This window comes from Triticum urartu, chromosome 3A, assembly GCF_056163025.1.
Source record: "Triticum urartu cultivar PI428250 chromosome 3A, HENAU_Tu73, whole genome shotgun sequence".
Classification (NCBI taxonomy): Eukaryota; Viridiplantae; Streptophyta; class Magnoliopsida; order Poales; family Poaceae; genus Triticum; species Triticum urartu.
In genome coordinates, this window is record NC_141875.1 from 656,931,761 (window position 1) to 656,953,517 (window position 21,757).

Genomic DNA, 21,757 nt, shown 5'->3' on the forward strand with positions numbered 1-21,757 from the left:
TCATGTTGTTTATCTCCTGCTGAGTTGGTTGTAACCTTGTTTCTTTATGGTGTCCTCTTAGAGGGTAATCCTGTGTGTGTTCTACAGGCTGTTGCTGCCATGTTTTTCAAATGGACAAATTGGTGATCATCAACTCATCATTATTCAGGAGCTTTCAGGCAAAGCATCATGTCTGTCCGTCGCTGCAGGCCATTGTTGCGCCTGATAAAATCTTGCGTGATGTTGATTTGCTTCACGGGCAGTTCTTCTGCTTAGGTTTCTGGTTACTCCAGGCATATTTCAGTAGACACCTAGGTGTTTTGCAGGTTACTCTGGCCGCATTTCAATTGATAATAGGTTACTTTGTAAATAAAACATGCAATAAAGTTTTTCTATCATTACAGATCTGGACGTAGCTGGCCTCCTCAACTTGTAGCTGCATGCATTCATGCACTGCATGCACGTACGCTGTCTCCAAGGCTCCAACCTTGCTCGTCAATGCATGGCTAAGCAATCAGAGGTAATGTAGCACTCGCCGCCAAACGCTTCTGCGGGAGAGTCTCATGGTTCCACAGGTTTTTACTTTTTAGAGAGAGAGAGAGAGAGAGAAAGAGATGCCGGCCAGTACGTGGAGGACCCATCCATTGAGTCGACCGGACACCCATCATCTGGCGCCCTCAACCTCTATCTCCTTAATGGCTACCGGACGCCCATTTAGCTGCATCTGGCCAGTATATGAAGTTAGCGATTGATCTTTGTAACTTCTATGGTCCCTACTAATTGGCATCAGTCGGTATATCTTTGCAATTTTTGCTAGCCCCAATGGGTAGATCTGAGTAATTTTTTTGAAAGTTCCTGGTTTGGTGTTTGTGTTCAAGCCACTTTTAATTTTTGTGAAAATTCCTAGTTTTGTGTCTGTGTTGAAGCCACTTTCTGACCCAACAAAGAGCGGGGGCATTCCGACGGAGGAAATGATGCGATTTTTGTCGGGGGTTGGGTGCGACATATGCCAAAGGATGGCTTATCATGGTGGGGGCGAGTAGAACGTCGCTGGTGCCTGGAAATGGGATGAGGCGAAGACATGCACGCCGGCGAATCTTACCCAGCTTCAGGGCTCTCTGGGGAGATAATACCCCTACTGCTGCTCTCCGGGGTCTCCGCATGATCACTATGGCAAAGTGCTTACACGATTGCTCCTTGAGCTGTTTCCTGGAGGTAGGAGAGGGCAGGGCAAGCTCTCTCCCTCCTATATGATCTGGTCTAGAGCTAATGGATTCCAACCCTTTGCATGGGTGCCCTGGGGGGTTTATATAGGCCTACCCCCCAGGGGTACAATGGTAATCCGGCTGGACGCGGGCCCAGCCGTCAGTGCCTCTGGCCTCCGTCTTCTCCACCGATGCTGGGGCCCGCTGACTAGTGGGCCTCGCCGACTGGTCTGGTATGGAGCCGACAGGCCGTGTCCGCCGCGGGCGGGTCTTGCCGGCTACTGATTACTGTAGCCGTGCTTCTGATGACGCGGGCTTGATCATGGAGTCGTGGCAACAGCCCCGCCGCCTGGCGGGCGATCACTATTGCCACTCTCCATCACATCTGATTAATGGCGCATGGGCCCCCGGGGGAGTGCTTGGCCGACTCCGGGGGCCGACTGGCGGCGCACTTGCCGTCTCCTAGGGTCTCACTGACTGGTGGGACCTGCTGCCTCCGGGCCATACAGACAAGCCGTCGTGGGCGCTGGATTCGGTCCTGCGGTGCTGATGTCAGGGCCGGCACGGCAACAGTGTCACGCCGCACGGAGATCTTCCTGGGTACGGCGTACTGTGCCCATGCCTGCCCTTGGTAAGGGGCGGGAGCGGGTTTTACTGTAGCCACTCCCCGATCCTGTCCCTCCCGATGAGGACATGGGGTTTGTTGGAGTCGCAGGCCGACTCCCCAAAGCTGGCTTCTCTGGAAGTCGCCAGTCAGGACTCAGCTTACCCTGAAGTCGTCCCTGGGACTCGGCCGTGAGTGGGCAGTCGGCCCTCTTGTCGTCGACTCCTTAGAAGGTGGCTCTTCGCCCTGGGGTCTTGAGGGGCGCAGCCTGCCCCGATGTCTTGAAAGGTTCTAGGGCTCGGGTTGGCCTACCCGTGGCCCATTACTCCGACAGTAGTCCCCGAAGCTGGTGAGGCGCCGCGGACAATCGACCGAGAAGCCTCAGCAGTTTCTCTTTCCGGGTGCTCAACACATGGTTCTTGGTTGACTTCTGCCGGGCCGGCTAGAAGGAGTCGGACTCGCCCAACTCTGACTCGCACAATATTTCGAATGTCGCGGCGGGATCCAAGTAGCGTGCTAGCTAAGCCTCCAGGCCGCCGCCCGTTCTAGGCCTGTCATGCGATGACACGTGGCTGGGCCATTCTGCCAGCCTACGTGCGCGACGGGACAGGCCCATAGGCAGGGCCCGCCACTACCGCGCCTCGGCGCCCGAGCGGATCCGCTGCAGCCCCAGCGGACTGTTGGGATTCCCATGGAGTTACTGCGCACAGTAACTTTGTCGTGGAACATGGGGGTCGTGGGGCCGTGGGCGCAGTAAATCCCACGACCGCCCCCTTGGCTTCGCAGCCCGTGAGGCTATAAGTAGGGGAAAGAGGGGGGCACGCGCGCCTCTCCTTCCCACTACTCCTCGCTCTCCTCCTTCTCACTGCTCCTCGCTCTCCTCCTCCTTCTTCTTCGCTCCGCCGCGCGCCCAAGCTTCGACGAACGCTGCGGCGACCAGCTCGCGATGAGTTCTTCCTCTGCCGCCGCGCCTCCCCCGGTGCGCTCCGACACTTGGGACGGCTCCGAAGTTCACGACGACCACATCGAGTTCCTCCGCAAGACTCGTCGGCTTCCCGGCGAGGATCACGTGCGGGTGCGTCTTGCGCCGAAGGGGGAGATTTCCCCCGCGCCGCAGGAGGGCGAGCGGGTCATCTTCCGCTCGCACTGCTTGCGCGGGTTGGGGCTGCCGGCGAGCAGTTTCTTCCGCTCCTTCCTGGAGTTCTACGGCCTCCAGCCGCGCCACCTCACCCCCAACACGGTGGTGCTGCTGTCCGCCTTCGTGGCCTTGTGCGAAGGCTTCCTCGGAGTCCTCCCCACCCTCGAGCTCTGGGGGGAGTTCTTCTTCTCCAAGCTCAGCACCCAGGCTGCAGGCGTGCCGGCTCAATGCGGCGCTTTCATCGCCGTGCGAAGGTTGGGGGCCGACAACCCCTTCCCCACCATCTCGCTGATTAAGTCGGTGAAGATGTGGCAGAGATCGTACTTCTATGTCAGGAGCGTCTCCACGAGGGGCGACTGGGTCAACCTGCCGGCTTTCGAAGCCGGCCCGCCGGCTGGGAGGCTGCCCAACTGGTCGTACCGGGCCAAGTCACTGACGCCTGCGGGAGCCGGCACCGTCGCGCGACTCCGAGTGCTGACGCAGTCGGAGGGCTTGACTGGTCCAGACTTGCTGGCCGCCTTCGTGGCGCGTCGAGTTCTCCCGCTCCAAGGTCGCCCCCACATGATATGCCAAATGAGCGGGCGCCACGACCCGAGTCGGATGTGCACCAAAGACATGCCTCACGAGGAGGTGGCCTACATGGTGAACTACCTCTCGGACAGCAAGCTCCTAGAGGATTGGCGGTTCGGTAAGGAGCCGTACTCCCGTGCCAACCCCCCGCCCGTGGTGAGTTGCCTTTTCTTTCTTTCTTTGATTGTCTTCTTTCTTGCCGAGTTTGTTTTGACCAGTTGGCTTTGGTCAGAATCCCCTCCTCCATCCACCAGCTGGCACCTCGGGGCCGGCCCACGAGTTCCTTGCCGACCGGGCGGAGAGCGACGTTGACGACCCTGATCTGGGGGCGGCGGCTCTAGAGGACGACGTCGAGGGAGGAGGAGGAGCAGCAGGAGGCTCCAGGCCTTCGGCCACTTTCGCCGACTGGCCTGACAACGATGCCGAGGGGGAAGTCGCCCCCCGCCATCGGCCAGGAGCCAGCCAGCCTGGCGCGGGCTCTTCTGCCGCGCCAGGCACTCCGGACGGTGGGAAGAAGCGTAGGGCCGTGCCGACTTTGTTCGGCAGTCGGCCGAAGAAACCCAAGGGTTCGGCCGCGGCGACCCGGCGGGACGAGGCGGCTGCGAAGGCCATCCGCTTCCGTAAGGAAGTGAAGAAGCCGCCGCTGGTCTCCGCGTGAGTATTCTGTCTCAACGCTTTATTCTTTCTTTGTGGCTTTGTCTGAGTCTTTTGCTTGCTTCCCTTGCTTCAGGGCTCCCCTCACTCTTGAGAGGGTCACCGCCGCCTCCGTCATGGGGTCAGCGGAGACGTCCGCCACCACCCGGCGGATTGACCCCACTGCTGACCTCCGGGAGGCAACAGAGCAAAATGCGCAGGAGAAGCGCAACTAAGAAGAGGCCGCTCACCTGGAGAAGGCGGAGGCCTCCGCCAAGAAGAAACTGGCGGAGGCCGAAGCCGTCGCCGCGATGAAGCGGTAGGCTGAGGAGGCCGCGTGCCACCAATCGGCGGTGTTCGTCACCCCGCTGAACTCCGCGCCGCCGCCTCCGGAGTTCACGGGGCAGACTGGGGAAGCCGGCGGCGAGAACCCCGTCATGGAGAGGGAAGGAGATGACTCCTCTACACCGGACGTGATCGTTCTGCCACCGCCTCCGCCGCCGTCTGGGAGCCCGCAAGGCAAATAGCCAGCGGACCCTCTGGTGCCGCCGACCATAGACCAGGCCGTGGTGAGGCTACTCCTCCAAGTCGGCTCGCCAACGCGCCACCGTTTGGAGAAGGCGACTTCGGCACCCCGCCCCCTGGAGGCCGGCACCGCCAGCTCGGCGATCCCAGACGCCGAAGCGACGAGCGCCGCGCCCATTGGGTGGGTGCGAGGAGGCGGCACAGGGCCACTGAACCAGGTGCTTCAGGACATCCAGGCGAAGCTTCGTGCTGAGGGCGACGCTCTCCAGAATTGCACGAAGGCGTACCTGGCATCGCGGGCATCCGTCCGGGTATGTTTTTTTCCTTTGGTCCTTGTTTTCTTGTTCCTCTCTGTGGGGGCGCACCAGCGCACCCACTGGGTGTAGTCCCCGAGTTTCGGGCTGGCTGCTGAGCAGGCGGCCCGGAACTCCAATTGATGAACTCTGGGCATTAACTTTTTGTCTGAAACGCTTGTCGCAGGATTACCACAACCTCCGCGTCACTGTCTTCAACCGTAACATTGAAGAGCTGGGCAAGCGGACCGCCGATTTGTCGGAGAGCCGGAGTAAGTCCTTTTTCTTCTTTGCGGGGGCGCGCTGGCGCACCCGCGGGCTATAGTTCCCAAGATTCGGGCCGACTGCTGAGCAGTTGGGCCAGATCTCCCCGACGACCTTCTTTATTGATGACTTAACGCCTTCTTTCTTCCTTCTTTTCAGGAGCCAATGCTGCTCTTCAACAGCAGCTGAGTGAAGCCAACTCCGCATTGCGCGCCAAAGGGGAGGAGTGCAGCAAGCTCGCCACAGAGCGCGATCTGCTGGCCACTCAATTGGCAGAGCAGAGGGAGCTGCTTGCGAAGACACAGAGGGAGGCGGAAGAGACGGAAACCGCCCTCCTGGCCGAGTTCGCGAGCGAGCGCTCCTCCTGGTCTGACAAGGAGGCGATGCTGGCCTCCGGCTTCCATGAGATTGAAGACATCGTTGATGGTGAGTTTCTTTACTTTCTTTCTTCGAGCTGCCGATTATAAGTCGTGCCGACTCCTAGTTTTTGACTTGCTTCTTCATTTCTTCCGTCTTGGCAGACTTCTTTCCTGGGCACTCGCAGGCCGCCATCCAAGCCATCGAGGCTGACCGTGAAGGTCGGAGGGCGGAGGGCGCAGAGATCGCCACCGACGCCCCCCGAACCCTTGACGAGCACATCCTAAGCATCGAGGCTCGCCTTCGGCCGACTCACCGGATGCTGCGCCGGCTTCAGCGTGTCGGTGCCCAGGCGATTGCCGCCTTGTGGCCGGACATGCAGGCTCCATGCATCCCCAGCCTGACGGCCGACTGGCTAGAGGTCGCGGCTGGTCGTCTTGAGGCCTGGAAGGGCTCTTTGGCCCGAGCTGGAGCGCGCCGGGCCTTGGAGTTCGTCAAGGCATGGTATCAGGGGCTGGATCTAGACCGGCTGGCCACACTTCGGTCGGAGGCCCAGCCGGAGCTGGCAGCTGCGGAAGAGGCCCTCATCAAGCGTGCTGCGGCGATCGTCGAGTACACCGACACCAACATCTTCGTTCCCGAGCGGTCTGAAGATGGCGAGGAGGTACCGCCGGAGTGGTTTGTGATGAACCCAGACTACGGCGAGGACTCGGCGGAGGTGATTGGCTCCAGCGTCGAGGAGGAAGGCGAGGCGGAGGACGGAGGCGAGACGGAGGCACCAGAAGATGGAGCAGACGGCCAGCTTCAGCTCGACCGCGCCTCCAGCAACGAGCCACGTGCGACCGAGTCGACTGCCGCCGGAGGCGATCAAGCCGAGACTACCCAACCGGCCGCCCCGACGCTGCCGCCTCCTCCGACCCTTCGAATCCGTCTGCTGCTTCCTAAGCTGCCGCCTTATCTTTATTTTATCTGCTTTAGTAGTCTTTGAAGAACTTGTTAGTTCGCACAATTCCACCCGCGGGGTGTATTTTGAACTTCTGCTCGAAGATTCGGCCAAGGGCTTACGTTATGTAAATATATTTATCCGAGTTCTATCTTTTCTTGCTCATTGCTCTTTTGGCTTTTTTCCTTTGCTGCTTTCTCTTAGTTGCCTGCCTTGCCAATCGGACAGCGCTCTGCGGACTGCCGCTGGGTCAAATGCTTGGCTACTTTGGGAAGGCAAGTACTTAGCCGTTTTTAAGAGTTTTTGAGCAAGTTGAATAGAAGGCGGCAATCCGACTATTCGAGAGTCGGTTTGCAAAAAAAGGCTGGAAGCCGTCTTGAACTATGTAGCTTTGAGTCCTTAGCCATTTTTCATGCGAACGCCCATTCTACCTTACTTCTGCCCACCGAACAGTCGCTCTGCGAGCTGCGGCTTCTGACAGGAGACGGTTTAGGTGTTACAGACTACTTGTCCGGCTGCAGGAAGCATTTCATAGTGCAAGGCGGCAAGTCCCCGGGCCGACTTGTTGAGCCCAGTGCCAAGCGGCATAACAAAGAGTAACATACTTGTAGGCATAATTTTTATCATACAAACAAAAGAGGGCAGTCCCCGAGCTCGTCTCGGGGCCCCCGAAGTCTTGGTACTTTAATACAAAAGGTAGCATGGTACATACTGCATCAACTGTAAAATCTTTGGAGGAGATTTGCATTCCATGGCCGCTCTGTCTCCTTGCCGGAGTCGTCCCTCTTGCGTGCTCGGGGCTTCTGAGCGTCAATCAGGTAGTAGGAGTCGTTGCCCAGTACTTTGCTGATGATGAAAGGGCCTTCCCAAGGCGCCGACAACTTGTGCTGGCTGGCTGTTCGCTGGATCAGCAGGAGCACAAGGTCGCCTTCTTGGAAAGATCTTGGCTTGACCTTCCTGTTGTGGTATCGGCGCAGGCTCTGCTGGTAGATGCTGGACCGGCTGAGTGCCAATAGGCGGCCCTCTTCCAGCAGATCGACACCGTCTTGTCGTGCTTCTTCTGCTTCATCCTTGGTGTACATGGTGACTCGTGGGGAGTCGAACTCTATGTCCGTTGGGATGACGGCTTTGGCACCGTAGACGAGGAAGAAAGGCGTGAAGCCAGTTGACTTGTTTGGAGTCGTGCGCAGACTCCAGAGGACGGCTGGTAGCTCGTCGATCCAGCAGCCAGCCGAGCGCTCCAGAGGCTTGATCAGCCGAGGTTTGATGCTAGACAGGATGAGGCCGTTTGCTCGCTCCACCTGGCCGTTTGACTGTGGGTGGGCGACGGACGCTAGCTCCAGTCGGATGCCCTGTGTTGCACAGAAACGGGCCAAGCCGCCTTTGTTAAAATTTGTGCCGTTGTCGGTGATGATGCTGTGTGGTATGCCGTACCGAATTGTGATATCGGAGATGAAAGTTATGGCAGTCGGACCGTTCAGCTTCTTGATTGGCTTTGCTTCTATCCACTTGGTGAACTTGTCCACTGCGACGAGTAAGTGAGTTAAGCCACCTCGTGCTGTCTTGAATGATCCCACCATGTCTAGACCCCAAACTGCGAAAGGCCAGGCAATGGGGATGGTCTTGAGTGCAGAAGCCGGCTGGTGCGGCTTGGAGCTGAACTTCTGGCACCCTTTGCATTTTTGGACCAATTCCTTGGCCTCTTCTAAGGCAGTCGGCCAGAAGAAACCGTGTCGAAAGGCTTTTGCGATGAGTGCTCTTGAAGCCGCATGGTGGCCGCACTCGCCTTGATGGATGTCTTTGAGAATTGCTTGGCCTTGCTCTGGCTCTACGCAGCGCTGGTAGACACCAGTGACGCTGCGCCTGACTAGCTCTCTGTTGACTATGGTGTAGGCTGCCGCCCGGCGTTGTACTTGCCAAGCTGAGGTCTCATCAGTCGGCAGCTCTTTGCTCGCCAGGAATTTGAGGATGGGCTGGGCCCATGAGGGTGCTGGTATTTCTTTGACTACTAGAACTGCGACTTGGAAGAGGGCGGTTGGGCTGGGAGGCGGCGGGTTGGAGTCAACAACCGCTTGCTGGGTTAATGAAGTCCCCAGGCCGACTGGCGCGGCCCATGGGTCGAGTTCTGGAGTCTTCGAGTCCGCCGCCGCAGTCCCCGGGCCGGGTTCGACTGTGGCGGCTTTGGAGCCATCTGCCAAAATCCCCGTACCGTCTGCCGGGGCTCGGGAGTCGGATCCAACGTCTTCGGGAGGAGCCGGCACAAAGATGGAGTCTGACTCTGGTGAAGGCTTGACAGACGGCTTGAGGAGGTGTTGAAGGGCGACACCGGATGGTATTGCTTGGCGGGTAGAGCCGATTCGTGCCAAGGCGTCTGCTTGGTCGTTGTCGTTTCTTGGCACATGGAGGAACTCGCACCCTTCGAAATACCCGCTGAGTTGCTGTACAAGAAAACGGTAACTCGCCATGTTTGCATCTTTCGCGTCCCAGTCGCCAGATGACTGCTGGACCACTAAGTCCGAGTCGCCGTAACACAAGATCCGGCGGATGCCAAGTTCTTTGGCAAGCCGGAGCCCGTGAATGAGCGCCTCGTACTCGGCGGCGTTGTTGGAGGCGGCAAAATGGATTTGCAGTGCGTATTTGAGCTTGTCGCCTTTAGGAGAGGTGAAGACGACGTCGGCTCCCAAGCCGGTGCGCATCTTGGAGCCGTCGAAATGCATCCGCCAATGGGTGGAGTCAGGCGCTGGAGGTAGGTACTGGGTCTCGGCCCAGTCGACGAGGAAGTCGGCCAGTGCTTGTGACTTGATAGCGGTGCGGGGCTGGTAGTGGATGGTGTAGGGAGCCAGCTCTATGGCCCACTTGGCTGCTCGGCCAGAAGCATCTCGGCTTCCGATGATCTCGGCAAGTGGGGCCGTGCAGACCATAGTGATCGGATTCTCTTGAAAGTAAGGCTTCAATTTCTTGGCAGTAAAGTGTACGCCACATCACATCTTCTGGTAGTGGGGGTAGTTCTGCTTGGAGGTCGACAGTACTTCGCTCAGGTAATATACTGGTCTCTGGACAGGTAGTGCCTTGCCTTCCTCCTTTCGTTCTACTACAATGACCGTGCTGACTACCCGGCTGGTGGCGGCGATGTACAGGAGCATGGGTTCCTTGGGAGTCGGAGCCGCAAGGATGGGTGGAGTAGTCAGCATCTTCTTCAACTGGAGAAAAGCTTCATCCTCCTTATGGTTCCACTCGAAAAAAGTGGTCTTCTTCATGAGTTGGTATAAGGGGAGAGCTTTCTCGCCCAGCCAACTGATGAATCGGCTGATGGACGCCAAGCAGCCGGTGAACTTTTGCACTTCCAGCAGTCGGCTGGGTACCTCCATTCTCTCAATGGCCTTGATCTTTACAGGGTTGCACTCTATGCCGCGTTCAGATACCAGGAAGCCAAGGAGCTGGCCGACTGGTACCCCGAAGACACACTTCTCGGGATTGAGCTTGATCTGGAATCGGCGCAGGTTCTCAAAGGTCTCCTTGAGGTCTTCCAGCAGTGTTCCACGCTTTTCTGTCTTCACCACCATGTCGTCCACGTAGACGTGGGCGTTCCTACCGAGCTACTTGAGGAGGCACTTCTGCATGCAACGCTGAAAGGTGGCGCCAGCATTCCTTAAGCCGAACGTCATGGTGAGGTAGCAGATGGCTCCAAGCGGCGTGATGAAGGCGGTCTTCAGTCTGTCAGCCGGGTTCAGCTTGATCTGGTGATATCCTGAGTATGCATCAAAAAAACTCAATAGCTCACATCCGGCTGTGGAGTCTATCACCTGATCAATTCTTGGTAGAGCAAACGGGTCCTTAGGGCAGGCCTTGTTGAGGCTCCTGTAGTCAATACACATTCGCCACTGCTTGTTCTTCTTCAGTACCAGGACCGGATTTGCTAGCCATTCTGGAAAGAATACTTCCATAATGAAGCCGGCTACTAGGAGTCGGGCTATCTCTTCTCTGACAACTCTTCTCTTCTCTTCTGATAGGCGGCGCAGGGGCTGCCTGACCGGCTTTGCATTAGATCGGACATGTAACTTGTGCTCGGCGAATTCCGTTGGTACACCTAGCATGCCTTTGGGGGACCATGCGAAGATGTCCCGATTCTCACGGAGGAAATCGACGAGCTCGCCTTCCTATTTGCTGTCGAGGTTTGTGCCTAGGACAGCGTACCTCTCTGGGTGCTCCAGATCCAAGGGTATCTTCTTTGTCTCTTTGGCTGGCTTGAACGAACCCTCAGCCTCCGACTCCTTTGGGTTGGGCGATACCTCTGGCTGCTTGCCGGCCATCGCCACAACTCGCTCAAGGAGCCGCTTCTCAGCCGCGATCACCAGGGACTCGGCTAGCCGACTGCTCTCAGCCGCACAGGCAGACGACTTCCGGTAGTCGCCGGCTACAGTCAGAATTCCCCTGGAACTGGGCATCTTCATTTTGAGGTAGGCGTAGTGGGGGACCGCCATGAACTTGGCCAAGGCGGGTCGGCCGAGTAGCGCATGGTATGGGCTCTCAAGGTCCACCACCTCAAACCAAACCGACTCTCAGCGGAAGTGATCTTTGTCTCCGAAGAGGACGTCCATCAAAATCTTGCCGATTGGTGAGCAGGAAAGCCCAGGAACAATGCCGTGGAACACAGTCCGGCTGTTCTGAAGCTGTCTTTGCTTGATTCGTAACTTCTCCATGGTGTCCTTGTACAGGATATTGATGTTGCTGCCTCCGTCTATCAGAACTCGCGAAAAACGTGCGGCTCGCCTATCCGTAGCAAAGGTGGCGTCCAAGACCAAGGCATAGGATCCTGGACTCGGCATCACCTCTGGGTGGTCAGCCCTGCTCCAGCTGATGGGCTTCTCGGACCAGTGCATGAACTCTGGCGTCTCTGATGCTACAGCATTCACCTCTTGTCGCTGCAGCCGCCTGTTGCGTCGATCATCGGCCATACTGGTAAACACCACGTAGGCTCCGTGTTCTTCAGGGTATTTGTCTTATACTGCGCCGACTGGCCTAACAGCCGGCTGCTGGGGCGGTGGCGGAGGCGGCTGCCCAGCAGGCGGGGGAGGCAGGAGGCCGTCTCCCTTGGCGATCCTGGTGAGCCAGTGGCACTTCCGGGTGGTGTGATTCGACGGCTTTGCACCGCTATGGAACTTGCAAGGTCCATCCAGAGTCTTCTCGTAGGAGAAGGCCGGCAACAAATTGGGCTTGCCGCCTTTCTGTCGCTTGGGCGGAGGCTGCCCGTCCGGCTGCTGGGCTTCAACGGTCGCGACCTGCCAGCTGCTGGAAGCCGGCAGCGGGGCCTTGCGCTTGTGGTCGCCCTGCTGTTGTCGCCGATTGGCGTCTCCCGCCGGAGTTCTTGGAGCTTGAGGGGCCACTTTGCCAGTTGTGTTGACTTGAATCTCCGCCTTCATGGAGGAGTCAGCCGTGGCGTACTTGTCCGCTATGATCAACAGCTCGTCGAGGGTTTCTGGCTCGTCGCAGAGGAGCTTGTGCTTGAGGAGGGTGCCTTCTCTGCACCCGGTCGTGAAGTACTCGATGGCCTGCACCTTGTGCATGCCCTCGCAGGAGTTCCGAAGCTCGGCCCAACGCGTGAGGTAGTCGTGAGTCGACTCGTCGGGACCTTGCACGCACAAGGAGAGCTGGCGAGGCTTGGGAGGACGCTTGTACGTGCTGGTGAAGTTGCGGACGAACGCTTCGGTGAAGTCGACCCAGCTGTTGATGCTGCTGGGCTTCAGGCTGTTCAGCCATGTCCGTGACGTGCCCTGGAGCATGAGCGGAACGTATTTTATGGCGACACGCTTGTTGCCGTTTGCTATATTGACAGCCGTGGAGTAGTTGACCAGCCAGTCTTCCGGCTTCACGGAGCCGGCATACTTGGGCGTGTCTCTTGGGAGCGTGAACCCTCTGGGAAATGGCTCGTCTCGAATGCGGGGTCCGAAACAAGGCGGACCCAACTCATCTTCTTCTTCCAATGCTAGGGATAGGTGAAGTCGGTCGATCCGGTGGCGGGCGTCATTTTCTCCGACTCCCTCTCGGCGGCCAAGGCGATCGCCGAGAGTCGGATGGTCAATAGGCGGCGGGGAGACTCGCCTCTCCTTGCGAGGAGGAGGAGGCGGACAGTCGACCCGTCGTTCCACTGCTCTCGGGCGGCCGTCTCGGTCGCGCTCTATGGTAATGTGAGTCCGACTGTGGTTGACAGCCGGATCCTTGTCTCTTCTTCCTCGGGCACCGCCAGTCGGCGTCCGAGACGTCGCGCCTTGATCTCGGCGAAGGTTGTCGTTTTGCCACTGCGGCGCCTCCGTGCGGCAGCCGGCCTTGTTCTGCGCGGCAGCCGCGTCGAGGAGCCGCTGGACTTGCTCCATCATCAGGCGGCGTTCTTCGCCCTCGAAATTGTCCATCTCGTCCGCCGCTGCCTGGGCGGCTCGGATGTTCTCCACTGGTGTAGCGTACACAGGGCAGCTGGCCCCAAACAGGTTGGCGATGGCTACGCCGCACTGCTGGACCGCGCCAAAGCGGCTGGGCCCTGCCGGGGCCGGTGAGCCGCCAACGACGCGATCCATCTCCCGCTGGTAGGCTTCTGACAAGCGTCTCATGCTGGCCAGCTTCTTCGTGCCTTCGACGAGCTGAAGGCGGCGCACCTCCAACATCTCTGCGTCAGCGTCTTCCAGAATGGGCACAGTTAGGTCTTGTAGCTCCGCGCCGAGTGAGTCGTGCGCTCCTCCGCCGGGGAGCTCGTCATGACTGATGACGAGCACCTCGGTGACGGTGCTTCCGTCGCTCTCCGCGCGAGGGAGAGGTTCGTCGTAGACCACCACATTAGTGGGGAACGCGTCGAGCGACGCGGTGTCGGAGTCGACCAGCATCGGGTCGGTGGAGCCTACAGACTCCAAGTCTACGGCAGGCTCGCCGGAAACGTGGAGTTGATCGAGGAGGCCCGCGAGGAGGCTCTCGGAGCCGCCCGTGCCTGCGTTGGATGCAGGTTCGTCGGAGAGGCGAACCTCTCCGACAAGTTCGGCGAGGCAACTGGCTGCGCAGGTGATCTCAAGGCCGCGCAGCGCGTCGACACAAACTCCGTCTGGCGTGCCTGGCTGGCTGCGCTCGCCAGGGAGGAAAAGGGTTCCCGTCTAGAACAGGTCTCCGAACGACGGTGCACCAGGCCCCACGGTGGGCGCCAAATGTCGGGGGTTGGGTGTGACATATGCCAAAGGATGGCTTATCATGGTGGGGGCGAGTAGAACGTCGCCGGTGCCTGGAAACGAGATGAGGCGAAGACATGCACGCTGTCTTCTCCACCGATTGCTGGGGCCCGCCGACTGGTGGGCCCCGCCGACTGGTCTGGTATGGAGCCGACAGGCCGTGTCCGCCGCGGGCGGGTCTTGCCGGCTGCTGATTACTGTAGCCGTGCTTCTGATGACGCGGGCTTGATCATGGAGTCGTGGCAATAGCCCCGCTGCCTGGCGGGCGATCACTATTGCCACTCTCCATCACATCTGATTAATGGAGCATGGGCCCCCAGGGGAGTGCTTGGCCGACTCCGGGGGCCGACTGGCGGCGCACTTGCCGTCTCCTGGGGTCTCACTGACTGGTGGGACCTGCTGCCTCCGGGCCGTACAAACAAGCCGTTGTGGGCGCTGGATTCGGTCCTACGGTGCTGATGTCAGGGCCGGCACGACAACAGTGTCACGCCGCATGGAGATCTTCCTGGGTACTGCGTACTGTGCCCATGCTTGCCCTTGGTAAGGGGCGGGAGCGGGTTTTACCGTAGCCACTCCCCGATCCTATCCCTCCCGATGAGGACATGGAGTTTGTTGGAGTCGCAGGCCGACTCCCCAAAGCCGGCTTCTCTGGAAGTCGCCAGTCAGGAGTCGGCTTACCCTGAAGTCATCCCTGGGACTCGGCCATGAGTGGGCAGTCGGTCGTCTTGCCGTCGACTCCTTAGAAGGCGGCTCTTCGCCCTGGGGTCTTGAGGGGCGCAGCCTGCTCCGATGTCTTGAAAGGTTCTGTGGCTCGGGTTGGTCTACCCGTGGCCCATTACTCCGACAATTTTCGCACCAGGTGCCATTTCATATTCCGAATTCCCCCAAGGTATGCTATGAATTGGAACCAGCCTCAACTACAAAGGAACTTCTCTAAGTAGTTCCAGTCTGATGATGCCACATATGCTTGCTCTGACTTCTGTCCTTTCCTCCCCGCCCACCTTCCTTTTGTGGAGCACGAGGACGGTAACGCTCATGGGTCGTCTATCTCTATCCTTCTGCTTCCATAGCTAGCCAATAGTAATTGCTCCCAATTAATGAGCATCCATTCTAGAGATTTGCTTAACACAACACAGTGTAATGGAACATTAATCTAAGACAATGGTGGTCGCGGGGAGGATGCGGAAGGTGTAGGCAAAAGATCGAATGGGTAGGCCATGGAGATGAGACGGCACACACGACCTGCAGGAGACCAGGGTGGCAGCTGGTCGGAGGGGATGTTGCCCCGGCGACGGGGCTCGAGGGACAAACAAACTCATCGGGATGGCTTGCGTTGGGCCGGGATTTGGGAACTACCGGTCTGAGGAAGTATAGTGGTGGTTCCACATACAAAAAATAAAAGGGTGTACCATATGTACCCAGGTTGTGCTGGTGACGTGTAGTATACTCCCCATGTATACCCCCATGTTGTGCTATGTAGCAACATCCTTCCTTAAGGGTAAACGCTGGGTTTTTGAACAATGAAATATACCTGGGTTAAACTGTTCTTTTGCAGAGAAAAATGTACTCAACTCCCTGAACATGCCCGTTGGACTAGTTAAATATGATATTTCATGGTTTCTTTATGGTTGAAGGCCAGCATGTCGCTATGGTGTTTCTTGGAATGGACAAATTGATCTAGACACTTCTCTTGGCTCAGCTTTCAGGTAAATCATTTTGTATTACTGCCACTCAAGACATTTGGCTTTGATAGACTTTTTTAACATGTTACCTTATCAAAGTTTTGTTGCACCTCTCAAAATTCTATGCGTCTATTTAGCCTTATTGATCAAACCAGAAGATGGTACGAAATGATTTACTAGGTTTCTAGAACTCTGATCTGACACACCTATATTTAGAAATGGAGGGAGTATATATATATACCAGATCACTTTCGTCCCGTACTGCACTATCGCGCCCAAGGAGGATTCAAAAGGGTGCAGCGGCGGCGAGAGGCCCGGCGCCGACCGCAACCCTAGCCCGAATCAGCACCTGCCTCCCAACACTTCCGGAGGGGGCTGCTGCGCCGATGGCGAGGCGAGGCGCGACACTCGTTTACGGTCCTCAGCCCTGTCCACGTCGACATCCAGGAGCAGGCAAGTTGGCTAGATCTTGTGGCCCTGGCTGTCCCGTCCCCGTCCCTAGGGTTCCGAGGTGCGTGACTGATATCCTGATGTTCCAATTTCTTTTGAGGGTGCGACCAACATATAACATCCCTTTTGTATAGATGCAGGAGAGGGCGTTCATGATTTTGTAGATGAATGGAGGCGGCGAGGACAGCGATTATGGGAGCTCAGAGGACGGGAGCTACGAGCATGAGCATGAGGAGGAGCTAGAGCACCACCACCGCGTCCACCTCCAGGAGCACCTGGGTGGCGTCCATGGTGATGGGGACGATGATCTCAAGGCTGAGGGTGAGGGCCACCTACGAGGATGAGCTCTCCGAGGCTTTGGAGAGGTGGGGTTCGATTAGGATGAGGAGGTGCAGGACGTGGAGCCAGCACTAGACCATGCAGCGTACAGGTTGTCACATGGCTTATGCCCCTCACTGGGATCAACGATTGTGAGTATGTTTTGTTTCTAAACTCATTTCACATTCCGCGTGGGCTGCTGATGTGCAGATGTACTTTTGCTTTGCAGGGCGGGCAGAGGAGCAAGTTGATTATCACATAAACGCTGCACAGGTAGTGATTTATGTTTCCTTTTCTTGGATGGATTTAATTTTTGTATTTGAAGTTGGAAGTTGGGAGCACTAAAGTTTTGATTAAATGACCTTGGATAGACATCAATTCTTATTATGTTAATGTGTGTGACATACAGTACTGTAGTAGGAGTACTTATTTATTTTAACTGAAGTTGTGGCACAATTCCTTGGTAGAGCTAAATTATTCTCTGATATAGCAATGAAAGCCAAAAGCAACTTATGATGTAGATAGTATGCTATAATTGGTAACATTTACCTCCTGCCATGTTTTGTTTGGGGATTGTGGCATGCACCTCCAATTCGTCTAATTTATGCATGGAGAACTTTATCTTTGATCAAATTGTGGTATCGTGTTTTTGCTTACTAACCAGCCAAATTTGAAAGTGTACCTGACATTTACAAATTGACATGTTACTGAAGAAATACAAGACTCATGGCAAGGTTTATCCAGATGAGTACTCTTATGAGGAAAGTTAGTTTTTGCTTTATTCCCTTTGGTGCCCGGGCTTACATCTGAACTTCCGAGATGCAATGCTAATGGTTCTAGACTTCTAGTCATGATTTCAGGAATTAGTTGCATTAGGTTAAGTGGTTGGTATAGAAAGTAGAGGTCTCTCTATTGATACACTTTCTTCCTTAGCTTCAATAACTTACAACACAAAATATATGCAAGATGGCAACACAGAATAGTACATTCAAATACTTTTAAGTTTTATAGCCTTACGATACTATATATTATTAAAGTGTCATGCTAACATGTAATTATTGTTGGTAGACGTGTAATTTGTTGCATGGAATTTGAGAAAGGTGAATCCTTGGTTGCACTTCCCTGCAAGCATTCATACCATCCTGACTGCATTATTCAGTGGCGTCAAATAAATAAGGTACAATGCCACTTTCAACCTTGTTATTGTTAGAACATAGTTCCCCATAGATGAGGATTGCCTATATGTTTTCATGGTATGAAGCATATCAGGCAATCACATCTGCGCCAAGGAAATGTAGGGTTCCTTTGTACCTCTACTATACAACCACATGTCTATGCTTATTAATCTAGTCACCAACATAGAAAATGTAGGGTTCCTTTATACCCGTGCACCACTTTTTTTTTACATATTTTAGTATTTGTATTTTTAGATGTCTTGGGTCTCTAGAACTCAGGTTTGGCAATTGTATTCTTGTTTAGGGTTTTACATACTAGGCTATTGGTATTCCTTGTAGAATTTTGGCACCTCCAACAGTGTATGTAAAAATGGGTATTTCTAAAAATTGCATTGGAAGTGCTTGATGTAATATGTCCATAGATGTTTCAGCAACATACATATATGGTGAGTATTTACAGTTTGATGTCTTGTGTGCAATTATTTACATGTCTAACCATTTACTTTTCACTGTAAATGATTCGATGTATCATGATACTTTTGTGTTAGCAAATTTAATTCAAGTGAAATTGAAAGCTTCTGATGTTCTAACATGTGTGTTTGAATTCATACTAATGCTCAAAGTTAAGGTTCTAACACCCAGTTAATGCGGAAAATTAGGGCATAATAATTGTGATGTCTGGTCAGACTTACCATATATGGAAGTCCCATTTTATATTATTGCACATATAGGATAGAGAAGTAGAAATTTGCCTATTGATGAGCATGTAACATATGTAGTGCTGTGTACAAGAAATCAACGTTTACTCCTGCCTTATCACGTTCTACCTGTATATACTGATGCTGTTTATCTCCAGTTGAGCTGGTTGGAACCTTGTTTCTATTTGGTGTCCTCTTAGCGGGTAAGCCCGTGTGTGTTCTACAGGTTGTTGCTACCATGTTTTTTGAATGGACAAATTGGTGATCATCAACTCGTCATGATTCACGAGCTTTCAGGTAAAGCATATTGTCTGACCTATGCTGCAGGCCATTTTTGCGCCTGACAAAATCTTATGTGATGTTGATTTGCTTCAGGGGCAGTTCTTCTGCTTTGGTTTCTGGTTACTTCAGGCATATTTCAGTAAGCACCTAGGTGTTTTGCAGGTTACTCTGGCCACATTTCGATTGATAATTGGTTACTTCATAAAAACATGCAATAAAGTTTTTCTATCATTAGAGATCTGGACGCAGCTGGGTTCCTCAACATGTAGCTGCATGCATTCATGCACTACACGCACGCATGCCGTCTCCATGGCTCCAACCTCGCTCGGCAAAGCATGGCCAAGCAAGTAGAGGTAACGTAGCAGTCACCACCAAATGCTTCTGCGGGAGAGTCTCATGGTCCTGCAGTTTTATACTTTTTAGAGCGAGAGAGAAATGCCGACCAGTACATGCAGGACCCATCCAACGAGTCGACCGGACGCCCATCATACGGGTCCTCAACCTCTAGCTCCTTAATGGCTACCAGGTGCCCATCTTGGTGAATCCGGCCAGTACATGAAGATACCGATCGATCTTTGTAACTTCTATGGTCCCTATTAATTGGTATCAATCAGTATATCTTTGCAATTTTTGCTGGCTCCAATGGGTAGATTTGAGTAATTTTTGTGAAAGTTCCTGGTTTTGTGTCTGTGTCCAAGCCACTTTTAGTTGTTGTGAAATGTAACAGCCTGGTTTTTGGCCCTTTTCTTTTTCTTTTTGATTTATTGGTTTTTGCTCTGTTTTTCTTTTTGGAGTGGTTCTGTGGCTTTGCCACCTGGGAAATCATCTTCATTTCCTCTCCCAAGTGACTCATGATCATCAAAACCTTGCCAAGATCATGTCACTCCACTGCTTGACCAAACCCTAATTTCTTTTTCTCAGGAATATTCCTTTTCCTATTAAAGGAATAACCCTGTCTGCCCTAGGTTGTGAAGCAACCTATATTTCTGTCCATCCAAGAATTCCCAAATAAATCTCATAATTTCTTTGGGTCATATATTGCTCAAATATGCCCAAACTTTCCTGTCCTAGCCCAAGAATAATTCCCCAATAATTATTCTTCCTTTCTGTCCAGAGTGGCACTTTGTGAATGAAGTGTCATTTATCTTATCTTGTTTGCTCCCAAACTTGTTGGGCATTCTTTTATGTCCAAATAATTGCCACATGACAAAATTCAACTTTATTTGCCTAGCCAATCTTCCTCAGTGATGTTTCAAAGTTTCTGTCAAACAGAAGCCACTATGAAGGAAGTACTACCTAGGGTTATCCAAATGAGTTGAAATTTTGCACACTCCTTCATGTCCTCATATTAACACCCTCCACCCATGTTCAGCCCCATCCAGTCATCTATGTGAGCACAATATCAAATCTTTCATTCTGGCAATATTTTCCAGGTTGTGAAGCAAGTGCATTTTATATTGCTTCAAAAATCCTGATAAATTACCAGATCATGCTCCTACCTGTATAACTTCTCTCCACCAAATTTGGGACCAATCCATCAAGCCAATACTCCTCTCGAATTTTTGTAAGTTTCTGTCCAAAGGATATTTTTGTGAAGCAAGTACCATTTTGGCTTGTCCAATTGGTATGGAATTTTTACAGCATCTTACTATGACCAAATCATTAGGCCTTACCAAATTCCAGCTCAAGTTGATGCTCCAGGTGAGTGCACCATCCTGATCTTGATTTTGGACTAAATATGCAGTTGTAAAGCAACTATGGTGTATCTTGGTCCAAATCATCTCAAAATTAACAGGATTATAGTCCTTCCTAAGCTGATCACCCCAGACAAACTCTCTGGCTCCAATCCCCTTCCTATTGATCATCAGTTCTCGGCCAAGTTTACCGCAGTAAACTTTAGAGGATGATTACCATTTAACCAGAGTAGTTTTCATCGATCTACCACCTCAGTTGAAGCCTCCCCAGGATGAACTTACCACTAGACAACAAGTTCTAGCTCATTTCCCCCGCTACATGCCAGTGCACGCGGTGACCGCGACGATGGCGAGCCTGTGCACGTGCTCTGTGTGTAGTGGCTGCGTCTAGTGGCCGTTTGTGCTTCAGCACCTCCTCCTCTCATCGCCTTCGCGTGCATGCCCGTGTCCAACGTCTTCACCTCATCGTCGCCACCCCCTGGACAGCTCACCCCCTCCGTCCGCTTCCTCACCGACGCTCATCGCCGAATGCCCACGTTCCCCTCCATGAAAGCGTATTCGTCCTCTCCCTCGGGCCAGAATACGTTTTTCGTTCTGGAAAACGTATTTCCTGAGAAGGCGCTTTCAGTTTTCCAGCCGAGGGCCTGTTTGTGATGATTTCTTTACAGACAAGTCCCTAGCAGAAAAACCCTTATATCTCTTTACTCCCAACTCAAAATGAGGTGATTCCAAAGACCACTTCTTCGTTTCGTCGAGCCCGTTCTATTGGTATAATTCTCACTATGTTTTAACATTCTGAAAATGACCATTTTTCCCTTGCGCTTAATCATCCCCTCTGAGAGAGAACATTTTCCGGCGATTCTTTCTGCGAGCTTCTTGCACTTCTTCCCGGTGATTTGTTCCACCCCAGGCAAGCCACAACCACCATTTGCATGATAGCCATGTAGTAGCATTGGTTTTCAACTTGAATCTTTAATAACTGTATGATTATTTTGCTACTGCAGTCATTATTTCGGTTATGCTTATGGATCGGTGGTTATCATCATGCTATGATTTCTTGCACATTGTTATCACGTTCTACCTGCTAGTATTACTTTCATATTGGCCATGCTTGGTAGTAATACATGTTGGCTTGATCATGTTCTTCGGTGCATGACTAGCGTCAGTTACCGAATACCATTAATATGTTTTGTTCCTTGCTGTTAGCTGGTTAAGTGTTTACTCGGTTATGTTATTAATGTGTTCTTGCATGGTACTTATTGCTGATGTTAATGGTCATGTTATGCTATGAGTAGTGTTTTACTTGTCATATTCATGCTCGGTATTATGTTAGGCTCAGTTGGAGAGGATTCATTGTTGATATGGTGGATAGTTATGTTGCACCCCGTGCTTATGTTGATATCATGCTCATGCATTGTAATTGCATCATGTTATTTTATCATGGCTCAGCATATTGCATTCAAGTTTAACCGGATTAAATTGAACTTGAACAACTGTTGGCTGAGTCATGGTGCCACCATATCGAGCTGACCAGTGCAACCACGCTTACCTTTATGGGAAGGTCCTAACTGGGTCTATTGTCGTGCCTCTCACCGGTGCCTCCAAGGAGGGAAGGTTATGGGCGCGCGCTACCCTAATTAGGTAGGCGGACATAAGCCTTGTGTGCCCGTTATTGTTGTATGGATCCTTGTCCCCGTTTGGGACCGTTTTGCCATGATGGCGGCCGTTTTTCCATGACGGTG

General features: G+C 53.7%; 1 pseudogene across 1 annotated transcript in view; it reads left to right on the forward strand.

Moving 5' to 3' along the window:
- The window catches only part of LOC125549039 (uncharacterized), a 49,764-nt pseudogene extending 33,572 nt beyond the window's left edge, over positions 1–16,192 (forward strand). Inside the window, exons 12-13 of the transcript XR_015599874.1 lie at positions 416–499; positions 15,989–16,192. The product of XR_015599874.1 is annotated as an uncharacterized LOC125549039 (transcript). The remainder of the gene's footprint in view (positions 1–415; positions 500–15,988) is intronic.
- The last annotated feature ends 5,565 nt before the right edge of the window (positions 16,193–21,757 follow it).